Raw genomic sequence first — 19,846 nt, 5'->3', positions numbered from 1 at the left:
AACACCACTAGAAGATACAAAAAGAAAAGGAGTACTAGTGGCACCTTAGAGACTAACCAATTTATTTGAGCATAAGCTTTCGTGAGCTACAGCTCACTTCATCGGATGCATTCAGTGGAAAATACAGTGAGGAAATCTGTAGCTCACGAAAGCTTATGCTCAAATAAACTAGTTAGTCTCTAAGGTGCCACTAGTACTCCTTTTCTTTTTGCGAATACAGACTAACACGGCGGCTACTCTGAAACCTGTCACTAGAAGATACGTTTTCTATGTTTTTACTTTGGTGAACAAAGATAGATACCTATTACGTGCAATCGTAATGCTTGCGAACACTTTGACATTAAAGCTTACTTCTCAAATTGTTATGCGAATCTTCATAAATCAACTTATTAGTAGACAAATGAAGACTCCCTGTCCTACACTAAATCCTACACCTTTTGTATTAATCTACAAAAATAGCTACTGTACTGTTATTCTGAGGGGTGTGTGAAACTTCACTGAAGCTGCTGGGCATAATAGCTGCCCTTCATTCAGGATAAATGCAAGAAGCAGTTAAGCCTCTTTTGGAGTAAGCTAGCCAACATAATAGAAGCTACTGCCCAAAATACAGGCCACGAACTAGGCCAGACAGCACTGAATCATGTGGGCAGAGGTATTGTTTGATAAAGCTGTGCGTGAGAGAAGCAGCCAGAAACATAACAGAAGCAGACAGAAAAGACAGCAGAACGCCAAGGACAGCTAGAAAAAAAGCACTTATTAATATGAACCTGAGAAAAAGCTAAAAGGTTTTTGGGTAGACTACTGGCTGGTTTAGAATGGGAGCAAAAAAACCTGCCTCCTGTTTGATTCCTACTATGTTGAAGAAAACACGACTTTACCTACATTCTTTGTAAATAAACAGGACTGCATCAAAGAAACACCTGACTCCATTGTCAATTTCTCCTACTGGAAATGGAAACAATCTGCAAGTAGTGTTCCCTCTAATTTTTCGCACCTATGTGCGGAATGAAATGTTGTTATGTGCACCAATATGGAGCTGATGTGTCACATATCACCTCCATATTGGTGCACATAAAATTCATGTGGTGAGGTGGGGCTGAGGGGTTCAGAGTGTGGGAGGGGGCTCAGGGCTGGGGCAGTGGGGGGCGGGGGGAGGTGAGGGCTTCGGCTGGGGATGCGGGGTGCAGTGGGGCTCCCCAGGACTATGGTGGGGAGAGAGGACTCCCCCCCACCCCAGCTCTCTCCCCCTGTAGCAGCCCTTGGGGGGGTGGGGCAGCAAAGGAGGGAGAAGTGCCTGTCCCCCAGCCACAGCAGGTTCAGGGCAGGGGAAGGGGCGCTACAGCAGGTCCAGGACTTGGGGAGACGCATCTCTCCCCACCGCAGCCCTGAGCACAACAGGCAGCTGCATGGCTGTGCAGCTTAGAGGGAACTTAGCCTGCAAGACCTCAAATATTGGCTAACCACTCAAGTGAAAAACGGTAACTGTATGAAATGTGATTAATTGTATCAGCGATGGTGTAATCTATACAGAGAAGTGTATTTATACGCACCAGTTGCATGATAAGTACAGTATAATTAGTTCATTTGTGCAATATGATTCTATATTAGTACTGACAGTTTTCAACTATTAAAAGGTAGCATAAAATGACTTCTGCAAATTCTAACAAAATCATTGTTATAAAAGCAGATGGACCTACACTTTTAATATAAATCACACGACCTTGAGGCAATCAGGCCCACTATTTTTGGAGCTACTTATAGTAGTAAGCTTATTTGTCTTGCCTCCACGAAGATGGGTCAGGGAACAGTCATGTCCTCTTGTTAACCAGATCCTCTCTGGATCTTGTTCCAGAATACCATCTGCTACTCAAAGACAGACTGAAGCTCTTCTAATAAATACTAATTAAGAACAGGAACAATATTTTAGAGACTCTACCTTATTTTGTATTATGTAATAATTGAGAAAAGTCAATTCCGCTCTAATTTAAGAACATTTACTGGTCTCTAAAAAGTTTGACCATGCCTTTGTTAGCAGCTTACAAAATTCAATCCACAGGAAGAAAAGGAGACAGGGCTACCTAAAAATGTAAACTCCTCTATTGTAAATAGTTCATTTAAAAAAAAAAAACGAACAACAAAAAAACCACAAACTACACACGAACCTAGAAGACAAAGCACCAACTTTCAGTAAATACCAGACTTTTCTTGGTTCATGTGAGAATTCAGAGAAGAGTAAGGATTCCCAAGCTCTTATTATTTCTAATACACAAAGATTTTTGTATCTTTTCAATTAGACTCTGAAAGTGAATTTCAGACTGAATCAGATATTTACCTAATGGACAGTTTCCCCTTCTGGACTCAGACTATTTTGTTCTTTTCTTTTACCATCTCTGGATTCTTGGAGAGAGCAGGTGGGGAGCTGGCCAAGGTGGCACAAAATTTAGATGTTGGATAGGCATCTTCCCTTCTGAACCTGAAAGTAGTCTGTCATAACAAGAGTCATATTGGGTCAAACCAATGCTCCATCTAGCCCAGTCCATCGGTCTTCCAAGAATGGCCAGTGCCAGATACTTCAGAGGGAATGAACAGAACAGGGTAATTATCAAACGATCCATCCTGTCATCCAATCCCAGTTTCTGGGAGTCAGAGGTTTAGGGAAACCCATGGTATGGGTTGATAGACCTAACCTCCATGAAGCTAATTCCTTTTTTTAATTCAGTTATACTTTTGGCCTTCACAACATCCACTGGCAATGAGTTACACAGGTTAACTGTGCACTGTGTGAAGTATTTCCTTATGTTTCTTTTAAACCTGCTGCCTACTAAATTCACTGGGTGACCCCTGGTTCTTATGTTATGCAAGGGGTACATAATACTTCCTTATTTACTTTCTCCACACCATTCATGATTTTGTAGAACTCTATCATATCCACTCTTTGTCATCTCTTTTCTAAGATGAACAGTCCCAGTTTTTTCAATTTTTCATGACTGGGAAGCTGTTCCATACCCCTAATCATTTATGTTGTCCTTCCCTGTACTTTTCCCAATTCTAATGTATCATTTTTGAGATGGGGCGACCAGAATTGCATTCAACATTCAAAGTGGTTCTAGATCGATGAGACTGGGTGAAGAGGCCGGGCCCTAAGGAAAGATAAAAGTCCTTTCTGCATGGGTCTTCAATACAAGAGCTGGCTGAGAACTAAGTCTGAGTAGGACAGTGGCCTGTATACCTAGGGATAAATAGACTCAGTTCAAGACCATTCTGGAGCATAACACGAGTTACTAAAATATGCCATTGTATCAGTCAGTGACACATTCTCTCCTGGAATACAAAATAAAATTCTGCTCATCCTGTCTCAAGAGAGATAAGATAAGGGATCCAGAAACTTACAATGAAAATCATTAGAGATATGGTAAGACTCCCAAGTGAAAAGATTGGAAATACTGGAACTGTTAATTTAAAAAGAGGAGACAAAGAAAAGGTTACATAAGTATATAAAACAACAAGGGGTATGGAGAAGTTAAATCAGGCAATTCTAAATACAAAAGCAAAGGACATTCAATTAAACTGAAGGGCAACAAAGCGCTTTGTATATTACTGAGGCCAGTAGTTCAGACGGATTCAAAAATACATATATAGATAATGGGTACAATCACGTTTAATTTAAAATAGAAAAACATAGGGATATAAATCCTCATGCTTCAGGGGATAAGTTAACACCCAGCTAATAGGTTTAGGAAGAAATATCACCTAGAAACAGATTTCATAATTCTTTCACTTTTCTCTGAAAGATCTTATACTGACTAACGTTAACCAAGACAATAAGGGCACCTCTTCACTAGCAACATTAAAGTGCGGCTCCCAGCACTGGTGCACTGTCTACCTTGGGACTTTACAGCGCTGAAACTTGCAGTGCTCAGGCGGGTGTTTTTTCACACCCCTGAGCAAGACAGTTGCAGTGCTTTAAAGTGCCAGTACAGACAAGTCATAACCTAGATGGTCTGTTCAGGAGAGAAAACTACAGAAAAGCAGAAATACAATGAAAGTAATTTTTTCTTTTCCAACAATATCACCTATACTGGATTCTCACTCCTGGAGAGTAACAGATGTCCCAAGGGAAAATACCAGCAACTGTTACTAAAGTATGGCATAAGATGAAGTCAAACAGGCGAAGACCTGGGAAGAGTTTCTACATTTGATCAACTGAAATGAGATATTGTGAACCCCTCACCCTCTCCTGCCCAAAAAAACAAAGTTCTCCAGGGAAGGGAAAGTTTTGGCGCTATGCCTCTGATGCAAACTCAAAGCTGCGAGAACAAGACTGAAACATAGCCAGGAAACGTAATACAAGCAGTAGAGATTAAAGAATACATTGGACATGGCCACGTAGTCAGTCAGTCTCTATGTATGTATGTAAAGATGCATGGTATGCCACGGCCATCCTGCTGTAGGGTTGCCAACCCTCCAGGATTGGCCTGGAGTCTCCTGGAATTGGCATCAATCTCCTAGTGACTATTGAAAGCAATCCAGGAGATTTTAATAGGATATTTTAAGAAAATGACATTACGTCATGTTGGGGAGAAAAAAAAATCTCCCAGAATAGCTTCAGTCAGAGTTGGCAACCCGATCCTGCTGGCTGGCAGTACTGGTCACCTCCCCTGGCACCATACAAATCTTGACATGATCCTCTACTTTTAGACTAGCATAGCCAAAGTAGACAGAGCAGATGTAAGAATTAGACTCCAAAAGTGAAGACATACAATCCAGGTGTGGGATAATTCCCAACCACTGAACCCTTCCAAAATAAATAAATAAATTCCAGTTAGCTCATCTACTCATATATATCATGCACAGTTGCTGGAACTAGGGGTGCTGCCACACCCCCTGACTTGAAGTGGTTGCCACTGTATACAGGGTTTACAGTTTGGTTCAATGGCTCTCAGCACCTCCACTATAAAAACTGTTCCAGCATCCAATATCATGCTTATGGAGCTCCACCCCCATCAAGAACTGATATGCCAAGGAAAAGAACCTTGTGTTCTTGAGTTAATACTGATCAACAATCCAAACTGAGGTCTTCACCTGACAGAAAATACCCTCATTGGCCATCTAGAGGAGATGAGACAAAACTTTCCTTACAAGGCCAGCATGGATTCGTTAAAATACCAGAACTTTTGACCAAGTTCTGCCAGAAGAACTTGCTACCAAAAAGGCTGGTAAGCTGGTATACTGGAGTGTTTACCGTGAATGAGGAAAGAATGTCTCACTAATCAGGTCAATACTCCCAGACAGAGAGATTATTTTTTAAAAGAAGCTTTCAGTCTGTGTGATGAGCAAATATCTGGCAAGGAATTCACAGGTTCCAAGGCCAAAAGAGGCCACTGTGATCATCTAGTCTGAACTCCTGTACAATACAGGCCATAGAACTTCTCCAAAATTTTTCTTAGCACATATCTTTTAGAAAAAACATCCAATCTCGATCTAAAAACCTGTCAGTGATGTAGAATCCACCACAACTCTTGGTAAGCTGTTCCAACCATTAATTTCTCTGTTAAAAAATTTAGTCTTATTTCCAGTCTGAATTGTTTATTTTCAACTTCCAACCTTTGGATTTTGTTATACCATTCTCTGCTATACTGAAGAGCCCATTATTAAATATTTGTTCCTCATGTAGGTACTTACAGGCTATAATCAAGTTACCCCTTAACCTTCTCTTTGTTAATCTAAGTAGACTGAGCTCCTTGAGTCTTATCAGGCATGTTTTCTAATCCTTTATTATTTCTTCTGGTTCTTCTTTGAATCTTCTCCAATTTATCAACATTCCTCCTGAACTGTGGACACCAGAACAGGACACAGTATTCCAGCAGCAGTCACACCAGTGCCAAATAGGGAGGTAAAACAACCTCTCTACTCCCCCTATTGGAGATTCCCCTGTTTATTTATCCCAAGATCGTATTAGCTCTTCTGGCGACAGCATCACACTTGGAGCTCTCACACAGCTAGTTATCTGACATGACCCCCATATCATTTTCCTGCCTCCAAGGACACAGGTGCCCCTTCCCCACCCCTCCCCATTCTGTAAGTATGGCATATATTCTTTGTTTTTAGGAGGATACATTTAGCCATATCAAAATGAATACTGTTTATGCCAAGTTTACCAAGTAACCCAGATCACTATCTGTGACCCATTCGCTTTATTATTTACCATTCCACCAATCTGTATGTGATCTGCAAATTTTATTAGAATGATTTTATGTTTTCTTCCAGGTCATTTATAAAAACGTTAAGTAGCATAAGGCCAAGCACTGATCCCTGTGGAACCCCTCTTGAAACACAACCATTCAATGATTATTCCCTCTTACAATTACATTTTGAGAGCTTTCAGAGCCACCTTTTAACCCAGGTAATGTGTGCATTTTAGTTTTAGATCTTTTTCGTTTTGGGGTTTTTTTTTTTAGAATCAAAATATCATATGGTACCAAATCAAATTCCTTCGAGAAGTCTAAGTATATTAGATCAAAACTATTACTTTTGTCAACTAAACTTGTAAGGTCATTAAAAAAAAAAGGATCCCAAGTTAGCTTGACAGGATCTATTTTCCCTAAACCTGTGTTGATTGGCATTAGTGATATTACCCTCCTTTAATTCTGTGTTAACTGAGTCCCATATCATCCACTCTATTTTCTTGTCTGAGATCTATATCAGACTGACAGACATGTAATTCCAAGTCCTTCTGAAGTTTTAACCCACTCTACAGTTTTTTAGTTGACTGACCTTGCAAAGGCCTTACACTGAACTTGATGGCGTTTCTGGGTTAGTTTGTCTGTATATAATGTGATAATCTTTAAATGCCAGGTCTGATCATTTTCAAAATTTCCAGAAATATGCTAGACATCAATGGCAAAAACCCTATTGATTTTTGGGGAAAAAAATAAAAAAAACAAAAGGGGAAAAATAGGGGACACACGGAGCCCTGCCACAGCTTTAAGAACCTCTGCAATTGTCTTTAGATCAAACTGGTTGATGGCACCGATTAATGCCTTCCAGCCTAACAATCAATACCTCTGTCATCCTCCCAGTAGAGTTTAACATGTTGACAACTCGAATGACTTATCTCCCAGACAAATAATGGGAGAAAAGGAGAATGGTAGTGCATACAGAGTCTGTGGAGGGGGAGGGGGAAGGAATGGGTGAACACAAAGAACCCCTGGTCAGAGGAGACTGGGGGAACAGCACCTGGCATTGGGGGGGAGAGGGGAGGGGGAAGGGCATAAGGGTGCAAATGAAGCCCCTGGCATTTGGGCAAGAATAGGAGGCACACTGAACTCATGGCAGGAGGGGAACAGGGGAGCTGCAGGGAGTCCCTGAAATAGATCAAGATGAAGAGATGCACATAGGAAGCTTGTGAGGTGGAACAGAGTAATACAGGGAGCCTCTAATGTGTACAATAAACTTAGCCTTCAGAAGCTATCAAGTGTGAGACCCCCTTTCATGCAACATTTATTTTAGAATGTTATAGCCTCAATAATATTTTCCACGATGCTGTTCCTAAATTTTTATTGTATAGGAGAGTTCTTACTCTAGAAGTGGGCACTGAAGTTGATTAAAGTGAAATTAGTTTTGTATTATATTTTAAAGACAAAAAAATCAGGAAATTCCAGATTGAAACCAACAGGTCACTTGTAACAAACCTTTTGAGTTAGGGAGACAGTGTCAGCACTGGCTTTACATTACTATAAAATGACAAAACCTAGGAAAATATTTAAGGTACAGCCCAAAGTATAACTTATTCCAACAGCATACCAAATAATGTTTCAGCTGTTAAATATACACTCAATCATGAAAAATATGAGTCTCCTAAACAAGAACTACAACATTGTTCACATGCCAATTACTCTGAGCAATCAGCTGACAACCCAGGTCACTGAGTCTGATTGCCAAATATCAGCCAACTTCACATATGAGGCAAATCAAAGATGGTAAACCTAACTTTCAGCCTTGATATTTCTAAAGTTTAGCACCACTTCTTACCATCTATACCTCACCAGCAGGTTGCAACAGTTTTTTGGTTTTTTTCGGATGCAGGCCTTCCTACTGTGTGTGATCGCTGCTTTTGACACCTCCAGAATGAATTACTGCGAACACATTCTATCTACATGGGGTTACACCTTAAAACAATCTGGAAATTTAAGACAGAAGCATCGTTTAAGGGATGCTGTGCATTAAGTGGCAGCAAATGACAAATCAGTAGGTATTTAATTTTCTATACTGTTTGCTGTTTTCCAGAATGAATTTGTTTTAAGGGTATGTCTTCACTGCAGACGTAGCCTGGGTATTGCTCCAGCCCCCTTCTATCCACACAGAAAAAACTCTTAACTTGTGGGATTAAGGGTGCTTTAAACCAGAGCTAGCAGACATGGCTGAGGGCATGGGCTGGAGCTCAGATTTCAATAACAACCCACTTATTTTGCAGTGAGAATGCAGACTAATCAACCACAGATGCAGTCAGCCCCCCAATCCTATCCCAAAATTTTTTATCTGGGCTGTACTTTGTCTAAGTCCTCTTTTTCTACACTGTTCTTTAACTCTGCATTTGCCTGTTCCATGTCTGTTGCACTTCCATAGCATTTGAACAGAGATGCCACCCAAGAAATCCTTCTCACATGTTGCTAGCTGGCCAGTAGCCGACACCAGCCTTATAGCAGAGCAGAGAAATAATTATCAGAAAGACCCACAAGAGCACTTTCACAAAAAAAACCTAAAGAAGGACAACTAAGTTTAAAGCACCACTAAAAACTTTGGATATGCTGCTAGAGATCCATTCCAGCACATGAGCTAGTACAGCACCATTGTGGACACAGTCACACAGGTCTGGCAAGGGTTGGGTTCTGCGTGGGAACACCCCACCCATTCTGAGTTAAAGTCAAACTAACACTGCAGTGAAGACATACCCTAAGCCAAATATCCTCAAACTGTGGGACACTCCCCCCCAGGGGGGCATGCAGGAACATCCATGGGGCATGGCAGAGCATGGGCCAGCCCCCAATGGGGGGAGGGAGGGAGCACCACCCAGTCTCTGGCTCCTGTCTCCATCCCCAGCCTCGGCACAGCTCGACTCCAAGCCCCATGCCAGCCCCTAGCCTCAGCCCTGTTCCTGGCTGGGGTAGAGGCTGGAGACAAGGCTGGGAGCAGAGCCGCACCTGGCCACAGGCCCGGCTGCCAGCCCCCACTGCAGCCCAGCTCAGCTCTGCTCCAGCCCCCACTCCCAGACTCTTGGCCCCTTTACCCCTGTCCACATCCTGTTTCCTCCCTGCCGCCCCTGGAGCCATGGCCCCGCTCCCAGCTGTGGCTCCGGGGGGGTGGGGCGCAGACACAGGTCATGGGAGGGCATGACCCTCAGAAGTTTGGGGACCACTGCCCTAAGGTTATGCCTACACTGCAGCTGGGAGCATGCTTCCCAGTGCAGATAGATGGACACACGATAGCTCTATCTGACCTAGTGGATTAAGAACAGCAGAGTGGCCACAGAGTACCATAAACTGATTAAAGGATTTTTCCCCCCACCCTTCAGTTTAAACATATATGTTTCAGAACCGAAAGTCCACCACAATCCAACTTACTCAACAAGTTTTAAAGTCATGAAAATGGAATTTGTGATGTGAAGTCAGTTAATGAGATTTTTGTAGATCATATTTCATTTTCTAAAAGTATTGTCCCAGGTACATCAGTAGTTCCTGAAGTAGAACAAGTGTACTCTCCATGGACTGTCAAAACCAAGTCTAAAACTTGGAATGTGTCAAAAAGCATCATAAGCATCATACTTTTTGTAAATTGAAACCATGAACCTCTGAAGTATGTTCCCTGGTCAACAACAGTGTAAACAGCTGAGTAATATTTCCATGGTTCAACATCCTGGGGAACTATCATTTTCCTTAAAGAATCCTTAAGAGTAGAAAGGCTCTCTAGTCTCCGATCATTCCGGTAGCCCTTCTCTGCACCTGTTCCAGTTTGAATTATTCTTTCAAGAACACAGGTGAACAGAACTCTACACAGAATATCAGATGAGTCTTTACCAGTGCCTTGTACAATAGCATTAATATTTTCTCCTCACCTCTAGAAATCCTTCCTAGGAGATTTGTCTTTTCCATGGCTACACCACGCTGGTGGCTCATAGTCGATCATGGGATGACTGATACACCCAGGTCTTCCTCCTCTTCCTGTTGCTTCCAACTGATGAACTCCCAGTTTATAGTAGAAACTCTTGTTATTAGTCCCTGAATGCATAACATTGCACTCTGTATTATTAAATTTCATCCCATTTCATTACTCCAGCCTCCAGGTCATCCAATTCTTCCTGTATAATATTCTGATCCTCCTCTGTATTGACAATGCCTCCCAACTTTATGTCATCAACAAATTTCATTAGCACACCTACCTTTTGTGCCAAGGTCATTAATGAAAATATTAAATAAAATCAGTTCCAAGACTGATCCTTGAAGAACTCCAGTAATAACTTCTTTCTAGCCCAACAGTTCTCCTTTCAGCTCAACACACTGTTGTCTTCCCATTAACCAATTCCTTACCCATCTTTCAATTCCTGTACCAATCACCCATTTCTCCAGTTTGATGAATAATTTCCCGTGTGGTCCTGCAGACAATGCTTTACTGAAGTACAGATAGATTAGATCTAATGCATTGCCTTTGTCTTAAAAAAATTAGTTATCTTATAAAAGATTGATATTTACTAGTCTGGCACGATCTACCTTCAATAAACCCTCACTGTATTTTATTCATTTTGCCTTTACCTCGGTCTTCAGTAATTCTTTCCTTCCAAATTTGTTATAAAGACTTCCATACTACTGAGGTCAGATCAATGGGTCTGTAGTTGCCCAGATCACTTCCCCCATCCCACCCTTTCTTAAATATAGGTACTATGTTTACTTTTCTCCAGCTACATTGTACTGCACTTGGTCTGATAGATTTATTAAAAATCCTTGCTATCAGAATTGCAAGTTCATGTACCAGTTCAATCAGTATTCTGGGATGGAGACTATCCAGTCCATGAGACTTCAGCTCTTGAAGTTTTGCTTCCACAATGGATGCGGTAATTACCATTTCTGTACACTCATTCCCATTACCCATCCTACCTTTGCCCCTATGTTCCATTAGCATCCTTACTGAAAACTGAGGAAAAGAATTCATTTAGTTTTGGGATCATACCTAGATTATCCTTAATATCTACCCTGTCCTTTTACCACACTTTCCTTATTTTTCTTGTTCTCTTTATTTATAAGGTTTAAACTAAGGTCCCTGTAAGCTGCGCTGCTGTGCAGCAGCCTATTTAGCACCGCACAGGCACTCAGGGAACCCGCTTTGTGGGAACATACCACGACCGGTGGAGGTCTGCCCCCCCAACTCAGCCCGGACCTGCCAAGGCCAGGGGAAGGATGCCTATCCCGTGACCCCAGCCCCAGAGCTGCCGCAAAGGAGAGAAGTACCTCCCCCCCGCAGCCAGTGTGCTGCTGTGGGGAGAGAGAGCTGGGGGGAGTCCTCTCTCCCCACTGTAGCCCTGGAGCACCCTCCTGCACCCCAACCCCCTCATCTCTGGCCCTACCCCAGAGCCCTCACCCCCTGCATCCCAACCCTCTGTCCCAGCCCTGAGCCCCTCATCCCTGACCCCACCCCAGAGCGTGCACCCCCAACTGGAGTCCTCACTTCCCACACACACCCCAACTCTGACCCCCTCATCCCCGGCCCCACCCCAGCTGGAGCCCTCACACCTGCACCCCAACTCTCTGCCCCAGCCCTGAGCCCCCTCCCACACTCCGGACCCCTCAGCCTCACCACATGAATTTTGTTATGTGCACCAACATGGAGGTGATGTGTCACACATCACCTCCATGTTGGTGCACATAAAATTAATTCTGGTTATGTGTGGGAAAAATTAGAGGGAACACTGGGCTTAGAACCTTACTATTTGTTTTAAAATTTCCTTTGCAAGATCTAACAGCTTGACTTTTTGACAATTCTCACTTTATGACCTCCAAGATGTAGCTTTCTCTACTGATCAATCCCCCTCTTTCCATTCCTTGTATGCTCTCTGCTTACTCCCAATATTCTTTTTGAGATGATTATTCATCCAATTTTATCTGGAGCCCTCTCTTACAAGATTTTCCCTGCTAGCTTAGGGTACAAATTCCAGATAGCTTTCATCCCTTGGATTTAAAGAAATTTCAAGCCTCCTCTGCATTTCCCTGAGCTCTTCAGTCCAGTCAACTTCACTACCTAGTTCCTTTAATTTTTCAAAATCTACCCTTCTGAAATTAAAAATCTTAAATTTATTCAAGTGTTTTGATTATTATTCCATTCAATTTAAACTGTATCAATTCATGATCACTCAATCCAAGATTATTTTCTACAACCTCTTCACTACTTACCAAAAGCAAGTCTAAAATAGCATCACCTCGTGGTGGTTAAGTGACTAATTGGTGAAGAAAGCTATTGTTATTATATCCAGGAATAACTCAGCTTTACAATTATCTGTAGCATTTATTCTCCAATTATATCTGGTAAATTAATGTCTTCCATAATGACTATTTCCAGTATTCTTTATCTTTCTAATAATATTAGAGAGATATCTCTCCATATCCAAAACCAAATCTGGAGGCCTACAGAAAACGCCTAACACTCCCTAACAGAACCTCTTTTATAATTCTTACCCAAAGTGATTTTGACCTAGACTGTTTTAGCCAATCGCTGCTTATTTCTTTACAGTTTACCACATTATTGATATACAAATGTTACCCCACCATTTTTACCTTTATTTCTTTCTCTCCTGGAAAGCTCATACCCTTCAATATCTGTATTCCAGTCATCACTGCTATCCACCATGCTGCTGTTAATCCTTATAAATACCCAGTTTCACATCCTGCATCAGTAGTTCTAAAGTTACTCACATAACTTTTAGCACTTTATCTGGCTCATTCAGTAGATTTCTTGACACACCTGAGCATCAATTTCAAAATTAACATTTTTAGGTGTTTGTATATCTATTCCACCACAAAACACTTAATTTTAGTTACGGCTGCTAGATTCTATATCCCACCACTGCAGTTTGTAAAAGTTTGTTAATGACTTCAATGGTTATTTCCTTGTCTATCCTCCGTTTCCTGAAGATTTCAATTATTTCTACATGAAGATTATCAAATTTATAAGTCACTAGTAGAGATCACTCATTCATATAATTTTTCCTGAACACTGCAGAAAGACATTTCACATCTAACATACCTTACTTACACACACAGGCCAGTACAAAACCACATACAGAACTACAGATAATGAAATTTATGAAAGACAGGCGGTCCGTAAATCAATGAATCAACAAAAGCATGGTCAGAGTCATGGCTGAATGTTGGTTGGTGTATTTTCCTTTGCTCTCTCACTCTCAGAATGTACTTTTAGTTACGGCTTAAAAGAAGTGTTCCTAAGCCAGTGATTCCCAAACTTTTAACACTGAAATCTCATGAACCCCCTCCTAAAAATGAGTATTTCCAGGGATTTAAGTTTAAATTTCCTCTGCACTCTGCGGGGCTCCTGCTGCTGGACCCCGTTGACCGCCTCGGTCAACTGAACTCAGGCTGCAGGTCCGGCTGCCAGCCCTCCCGCTCACAGGGGGTGGGGCTCAGGCTGCCAGCCCCAAGTGCCCTGCCCCGCCCTCCCTAGGGCTTGGGCTGTCTGCCCTGCAACCGTGTCCCACCTGCTGCCTCTAATGCTTGTGGCCCGCTGGCCGCCATCAGTGAAATGTTTCTGGCGAACCCACTGTAACGTTTTGCAAACCCCAGTTTGGGAACGACTGTCCTAAGCATTCAATTTCCATTGCAGAATTACAATCTTACCATTTCAAGACCCACAAAAACTGGACATTTTTAAAGAAGTTTGTAATTTGTATTACAGTAAATATACAGAGGAAGAGTTTAACATCAAGCTTCACTTCTTGTACTTTAGTGGAAATCAAACCTGAAGCTCCAGGTGACCATCTATGGTTCCAAATAGGAAAGTGTACATATTTAGAAGTTTAGTTGGTCTAGTTTGTAACAAGATGTTAATAAATTGTAACTGGAATTTAGTCTATTAGATTGCAAGCTCTCCACAGTAAGACTATTTTCCTATGTGTGGATAACGCCCATCACTTTGCGGGTGCTGCCAGAACACAAATACAAATCTTCTTTAGATAGACAACATGAAGATTAAAGAGTCTGATCCAAATCCTAATGCAGTTAATGGGGAGCTTCTCCACGAACTCAAACTGAAGTTGAATTGGCTCTAAGGAGTCAATACAGAGTTGTTAATACCCACATATGGAAATAAATACCCACGTATTGAATATATCACTATCTAGAAGAAAGGGATATTAAAAGGCACATACCACCATGATATCTAAGCACACCTGCTAGAGAAGAAAGATCCTGAAGAAATTAATGTCAAAGGACATTAGAGGTATAACTACAGACACTTTAATAGTCATTTGTATACCGTGTATACTCGATCATAAGCCGAATATTTCTGGAAAAAAAGCGACGCATCAAAGAGTGGGGGTCAGCTTATAAACGGGTCTACACAAAAATTTGATGATTTTAAACTCTATGAAATCATTGAATTGAATATCTAATACATTGTTGTTTTGTTTACCTGGAGAGTCTGCAGGCATGCAGCCCCTCAGTTCCCTATGGCCGCGGTTTGCCATTCCCAGCCAATGGGAGCTGCGGGAAGTGCTGCCACTTCCCGCAGCTCCCATTGGCTGGGAATGGCAAACCGCGGTCACTGGGAGCTGAGGGGCTCTGTGCCTGTGAATGCTCCAGGTAAACAAAATGTCCCGACCTACCAGTGGCTTACCCTGACGGTCCGGGAGCCAAAGTTTGCCAACCCCTGAAATATAGGGTCAGCTTATGAAAGGGTCACACAGTTTTTACCATTTTTACTTATCCATCTTGGTGGGGTCAGCTTATAAACGAATCAGCTTATGATCAAGTATATACATACTTGACTAATTTACAGTGATCAAAAGCTACACATACTAAAGAGTAGATTTTCAGAAAGAAAAACATTTCATATTTTGAGAACCACAGTAGTAACGTAAGCAGTAGCAGTGATGTCCATACAGGAATAAACATCATCAGGAAAGAACATGTGTATTGGTTCAAGAGAAGACTGGATATTAGGATTCTGCTTTTGTTTACAACTCTGCTTCAGAATTTAGGCCTGGTCTATGCATAGAGGTAGCGCCAACATAGCTACATCACACAACTCAACATAAAATTGACTTTTATTGAACAAAACCTTAAATATTTTGAATACATAATTTTTCTTATCAAAAGATGTTTCATGTTTACAGCTAAAGTATTTATTAAACAGAGGGATTAACTATAGTTAATTAAACTGATTATTTCAGGTAAGCCTGGGAAAATTTTCAAATATGCCTTAGTGAAAGTTACCAGAACTTAAGTTCCTATTGCAGAGAGGTAGGCACACTTTGGCCCGCGGGACCGTCCTGCCCAGCCCCTGAGCTCCTGGCCGGGGAGACTAGCCCCTGGCCCCTCCCCTTCTGTTACCCCTCCTCCGCAGCCTCAGCGCGCTGCACCACCAGCACTCTGGCCTGACGCTCCAGCTGTGCAGCACGGACTGTGTGGCTGGCTCCAGCCAGGAGACGGGGCTGCAAGCTCCTGCTGCTCTGAGCAGCATGGTAAGGGGGAGGGGAGCAGGGGGGGGTTGGATAAGGGGCAGGGGGTCCTGGGGGCAGTCAGGGAGCGGTTGGATATGTGTGGGAATCCCGGGGGGGGGGACGGGGGGGGGGACTGTCAGTGGGTGGGGATGTGGATAGGGGTCGGGGCAGTCAGGGGACAAGGAGCAGGGGAAGTAGGATGGGGCGGAGGTTTGGGGGAGGGGTCAGGGGACGGGGAACAGGGGGGTTGAATAGCTATGGGAGTCCCAGGGGGCCTATCTGGGGGCGGGGGTGTGGACAGGGAGCGGGGGGGGGTTGGATAGGGGGTGGAGTCCCAGGAGGTAGTTAGGGGCGGGGGTCCCAAGAAGGGGCGGTCAGGGGACAAGGAGCGGGGGGGGGGGGGGGGGTTGGATGGGTCAGGGGCCAGGTTGTTTGGGGAGGCACATCCATCCCTACCTGGCCCTTCATACAGTTTCACAACGCTGATGTGACCCTTGGGCCAATAAGTTTACCCACCCCGTCCTATTGCCGATGACAATGAGACAGTCTCCTAAGTTATTTTGGCTGAGCTGCTGTGCCATATTTATGAAGCCTGACCTCAAAAGTTAAAATAAGGGGAAAAACATCTTTTTTTATACAGAAAATCAGCCTTTAACTCAAAGTTTCTGATACAGGCTCATGGATTTAACACATTTTTATCTAAATGTTTTAAGAAATTATAATAAATGTAGGCCTTTATGTATTTTGCATTAAATTCAGATTTCATTTTAAAACAGATTTTAAAAAAGAAAAATTATAATTTAAACAATCAAAAAATCCAATTTAATTAAAAAACATTTTTTAAAATCAATTATATTTATCCACCTTGATTTCAGGTGTGCAGCATGATATACCTGAAAGAGATCTGATTTTTAGAAAAGGTGGCGGACTCACCCTCTGAAAAAATCAGACCTCTATAAGGTGTCTGAAGTTGCATACACTATACAATTGAGGCACTGAAAAATTACTAGCCACTTTTGAAAACCCTGGTTGATGTTGCCAATGCAGGGAGTAACCAAGATGTAATTAGCATCATCACTGGAAACTCATCTATCAAATACTAGAACTGTACGTAAGTTAACTATGAAGGATTGTAGTTATCACATTGAAAACATTTTCATTACTCAACATAAAAAGACTGCCATGTCCAAGTCTCTATGTAATGCTTCTCAAGAAGCAGGCCAATAAGAACGATGTTCCGGAAAGATATTATTTTACTATTTTGAAAAAAAAAGATTTTCCAATTGGATCATCTATGTGAGAGATACATCCAATTATCAGAGTTCAGAACAAATTCACACCGAAGAAGTTACAGTACGTAACAAAGGCCAAAAATTAGACTCACCCAGCTACTTTGCTCAGGACTGTGAAAAATTTCAAGCCCTGTGCGATGTAGTGAGATAGACCTAACCACCTGCGTAGATGCTGCTAGGTCCACAAAAGAAAGAATTCTTTCATCAACCTAGCTACAACCAACAGACCATGGTCATCAGCAGCAGAGATGCAGCACTGTAGCTGTGCCATTGTAGTACAGACATACCCTAATCAAGACCACTAAGAACACGCAGTTACAATGCATTTATGAAGACCTTTGACTACCACTCAGACTCTTATCATTCCAGAAGTGCTTTACAAGACTCTAAACAAAAGATTGCCTACAACAACGTTACATAACAAGGCAATAAACACGGAAGCATGCTTTTATTTCAGAGTTTAAATTAAAACATAAATAGACTCAAAACATGTTGCTTTTAACAGCAAGAGCCTCAAGATTTTGATTAAATATCTTCAGTGGCCCTACAACAAACTGATCTTTAAATTTACAATAACAATATATTACATTTCTAAACTACAGATTATTTCTTGTACATTTAGTAGAACTTAAGGGTTTACCTATAATCTTTGTTTAATTCTATGCCTCTGCAACAACTTGAAAAATTCATATAAACATGCACAAAACATTGTCAGTGGGACCTGGTTCAGCGATCAGAAAATATATTTAGAGACAAACTGCTCATCACTGGGACAGTATTTTTAAACAGAACATTATAGAAGTCCCCCTATTTCAAGGGCACCATTAGATATGAAATCCAACATTTGCTTCTACCACAGAATTCAAAACTACTTTAACTCACACTTTGAAACAGACATTTTAATGTCCTATTTTAAAATTAAATTGGATTTTACAATTCCTCTCACATCACTATCATCTTCTGTTTTTATAACCAGATTGTCCTATTTTTGAAAATTGTTACTCTTGTTTGAGTGAAAACCCACAGAAAAAACTAGACAAAAAATACAAAATGCCACAAATAAAACTGAATAGTGTCATCCCTCACACCAATCTCTTTCAGCTACAGTAATTTTAATAATTTTGTAAAAAAAACAAACAAATAAATCTGTATACCCAACACAGTAAGGACATTTTGTAAGAGATTGTTTTGGGTAGATCTTTTACTTACAGTCAGCTTTCTAATGCACAAATAAATTGGTTAGTCTCTAAGGTGCCACAAGTACTCCTTTTCTTTCTAATACAGTCAGCAAGATATATCCTATCACTCTTTCTAAAGTAAGCTCTCTGGGATAAAAAGGAGTACTTGTGGCACCTTAGAGACTAACAAATTTATTTGAGCATAAGTTTTCGAAAGCTTATGCTCAAATAGATTTGTTAGTCTCTAAGATGCCACAAGTACTCCTTTTCTTTTTGCGAATACAGACTAACACGGCTGCTACTCTGAAACCTCTCTGGGATAGACACCGTCTTTCTTGTTGCTTGTGTATACAATGCCTACCCAATTCCTCGATTAGAGTTCCTAAACATTACCATAACACTCATCTGTGTATTTTATCGAATATTTAATCAATAGCCTGACCAATACCTATTACCTATTGTGGAACATTGAGTGTGCTGGTTTTCAAGCCACTTTAACTTAATCCTGCAAAGCCCCATAAATCACTACAGGGCAATCTCTTTACAGGAACATCATTTCCAAACGCTGGCTTGCCAATAGATGGTTAAGAAGAGTAGGATTAAGCGCAGTCCATTATTAAAATAAATATATTCAAAAAGTAAAAGACAACACTCAACAGGAGTCCTTACTAATACAACTTTAAGGCCCAAACTTGCAACATTTGCACCAGAGACTAAGCCCCAGGTAGGGTCATGTAGGGAAAAGCTGCAGGTTCAGGGATCCCTAGTTCGGACAGGGAGGGGGACGGATATACAACCTGCAAGGCCGCCACCCCACAAAATCACACGCACGCCCCCGACAGCACAGACACGGGCGGGGACCTGGTCACGCCGCGGGGCCCCTGCCAGACAAAGTTCACGCCGAAGGGGGAGTGGGAAAGCAAAGTCCGCACCGCGCCTGCGTCCCTCCCGCAGGAAGCCAGAGGCGCAGCAGCAGCAACAGGAGCTGGAGCCAGAGCGCCCCGAGGAACTCGCCGCACCCCGCCCCGCCCCAGCCTCCCTCCCCCGGAGAGTCGATCACACGGAGGGGAGGGACGGACTCACCTTCCTACTACTGCCACCCCTTCCTCCTCGGCACGGACGCGCCCAGCAGCTCCTTCTTCTAAGCCCTTCGCGCACGGCCCGGAGACTCCCCCCCGGCTCGCTCACTCACCCCCCAGAGCTGCGCAGCCACCACGGCCACAGCCCAGGAGACAAACACCTCACACCGCTGCGCCCGCTCCGCCTCCCAGCGGCGGCCCTGCCCCCAACGGCCGCACGCACGCACGCGCTCCACCCGCCTTCCACAGCCGCACGTCCTCATTGGCTGGAGGGCGGTAGTTTGGGGTGCGCACGCCCCGCTCGCTGCCTGCGGGAGGGGTGCTCGCTGCGCAGGGAGAAAGAGGGGGGGCCTGTGGAGCGTGAGTGGGGGGAATGAGGAGGTCGAAGGGGCTCGGGGAATGAGGGGCTTCCTTGCTGTCCCCCACCCACAGTAATGGCCCCTGTGGCCCGTCGCATCTCTCATGACCAGCCAAGGCTCCCACTCACCGAAACGGCAGCTCTCTCAAAACGCCCTCGTCTTGGCTAAGCGCCACTCCCGCCCTGCTCTCGTAGGGTCTGAGCCCTTCTCTTCCACCACC

The 19,846-nt window shown here is 42.8% G+C and overlaps 1 protein-coding gene across 2 annotated transcripts in view; it reads right to left on the bottom strand.

The window, feature by feature from the left end:
• PALS1 (protein associated with LIN7 1, MAGUK p55 family member) overlaps window positions 1–19,416 on the bottom strand; it is a 138,940-nt gene extending 119,524 nt beyond the window's left edge. For both annotated transcript variants that reach the window (XM_077818700.1, XM_077818698.1), the window contains exon 1: window positions 19,272–19,416. The gene's annotated coding sequence lies outside the window, so the exon portion shown is untranslated. The remainder of the gene's footprint in view (window positions 1–19,271) is intronic.
• Window positions 19,417–19,846: the final 430 nt, after the last annotated feature.

Source organism: Eretmochelys imbricata, chromosome 6 (genome assembly GCF_965152235.1).
Source record: "Eretmochelys imbricata isolate rEreImb1 chromosome 6, rEreImb1.hap1, whole genome shotgun sequence".
NCBI classification, from domain to species: domain Eukaryota; kingdom Metazoa; phylum Chordata; order Testudines; family Cheloniidae; genus Eretmochelys; species Eretmochelys imbricata.
The sequence above is the reverse complement of the archived record's forward strand: the minus strand, read 5'-3'. Positions and strand labels throughout refer to the sequence as shown.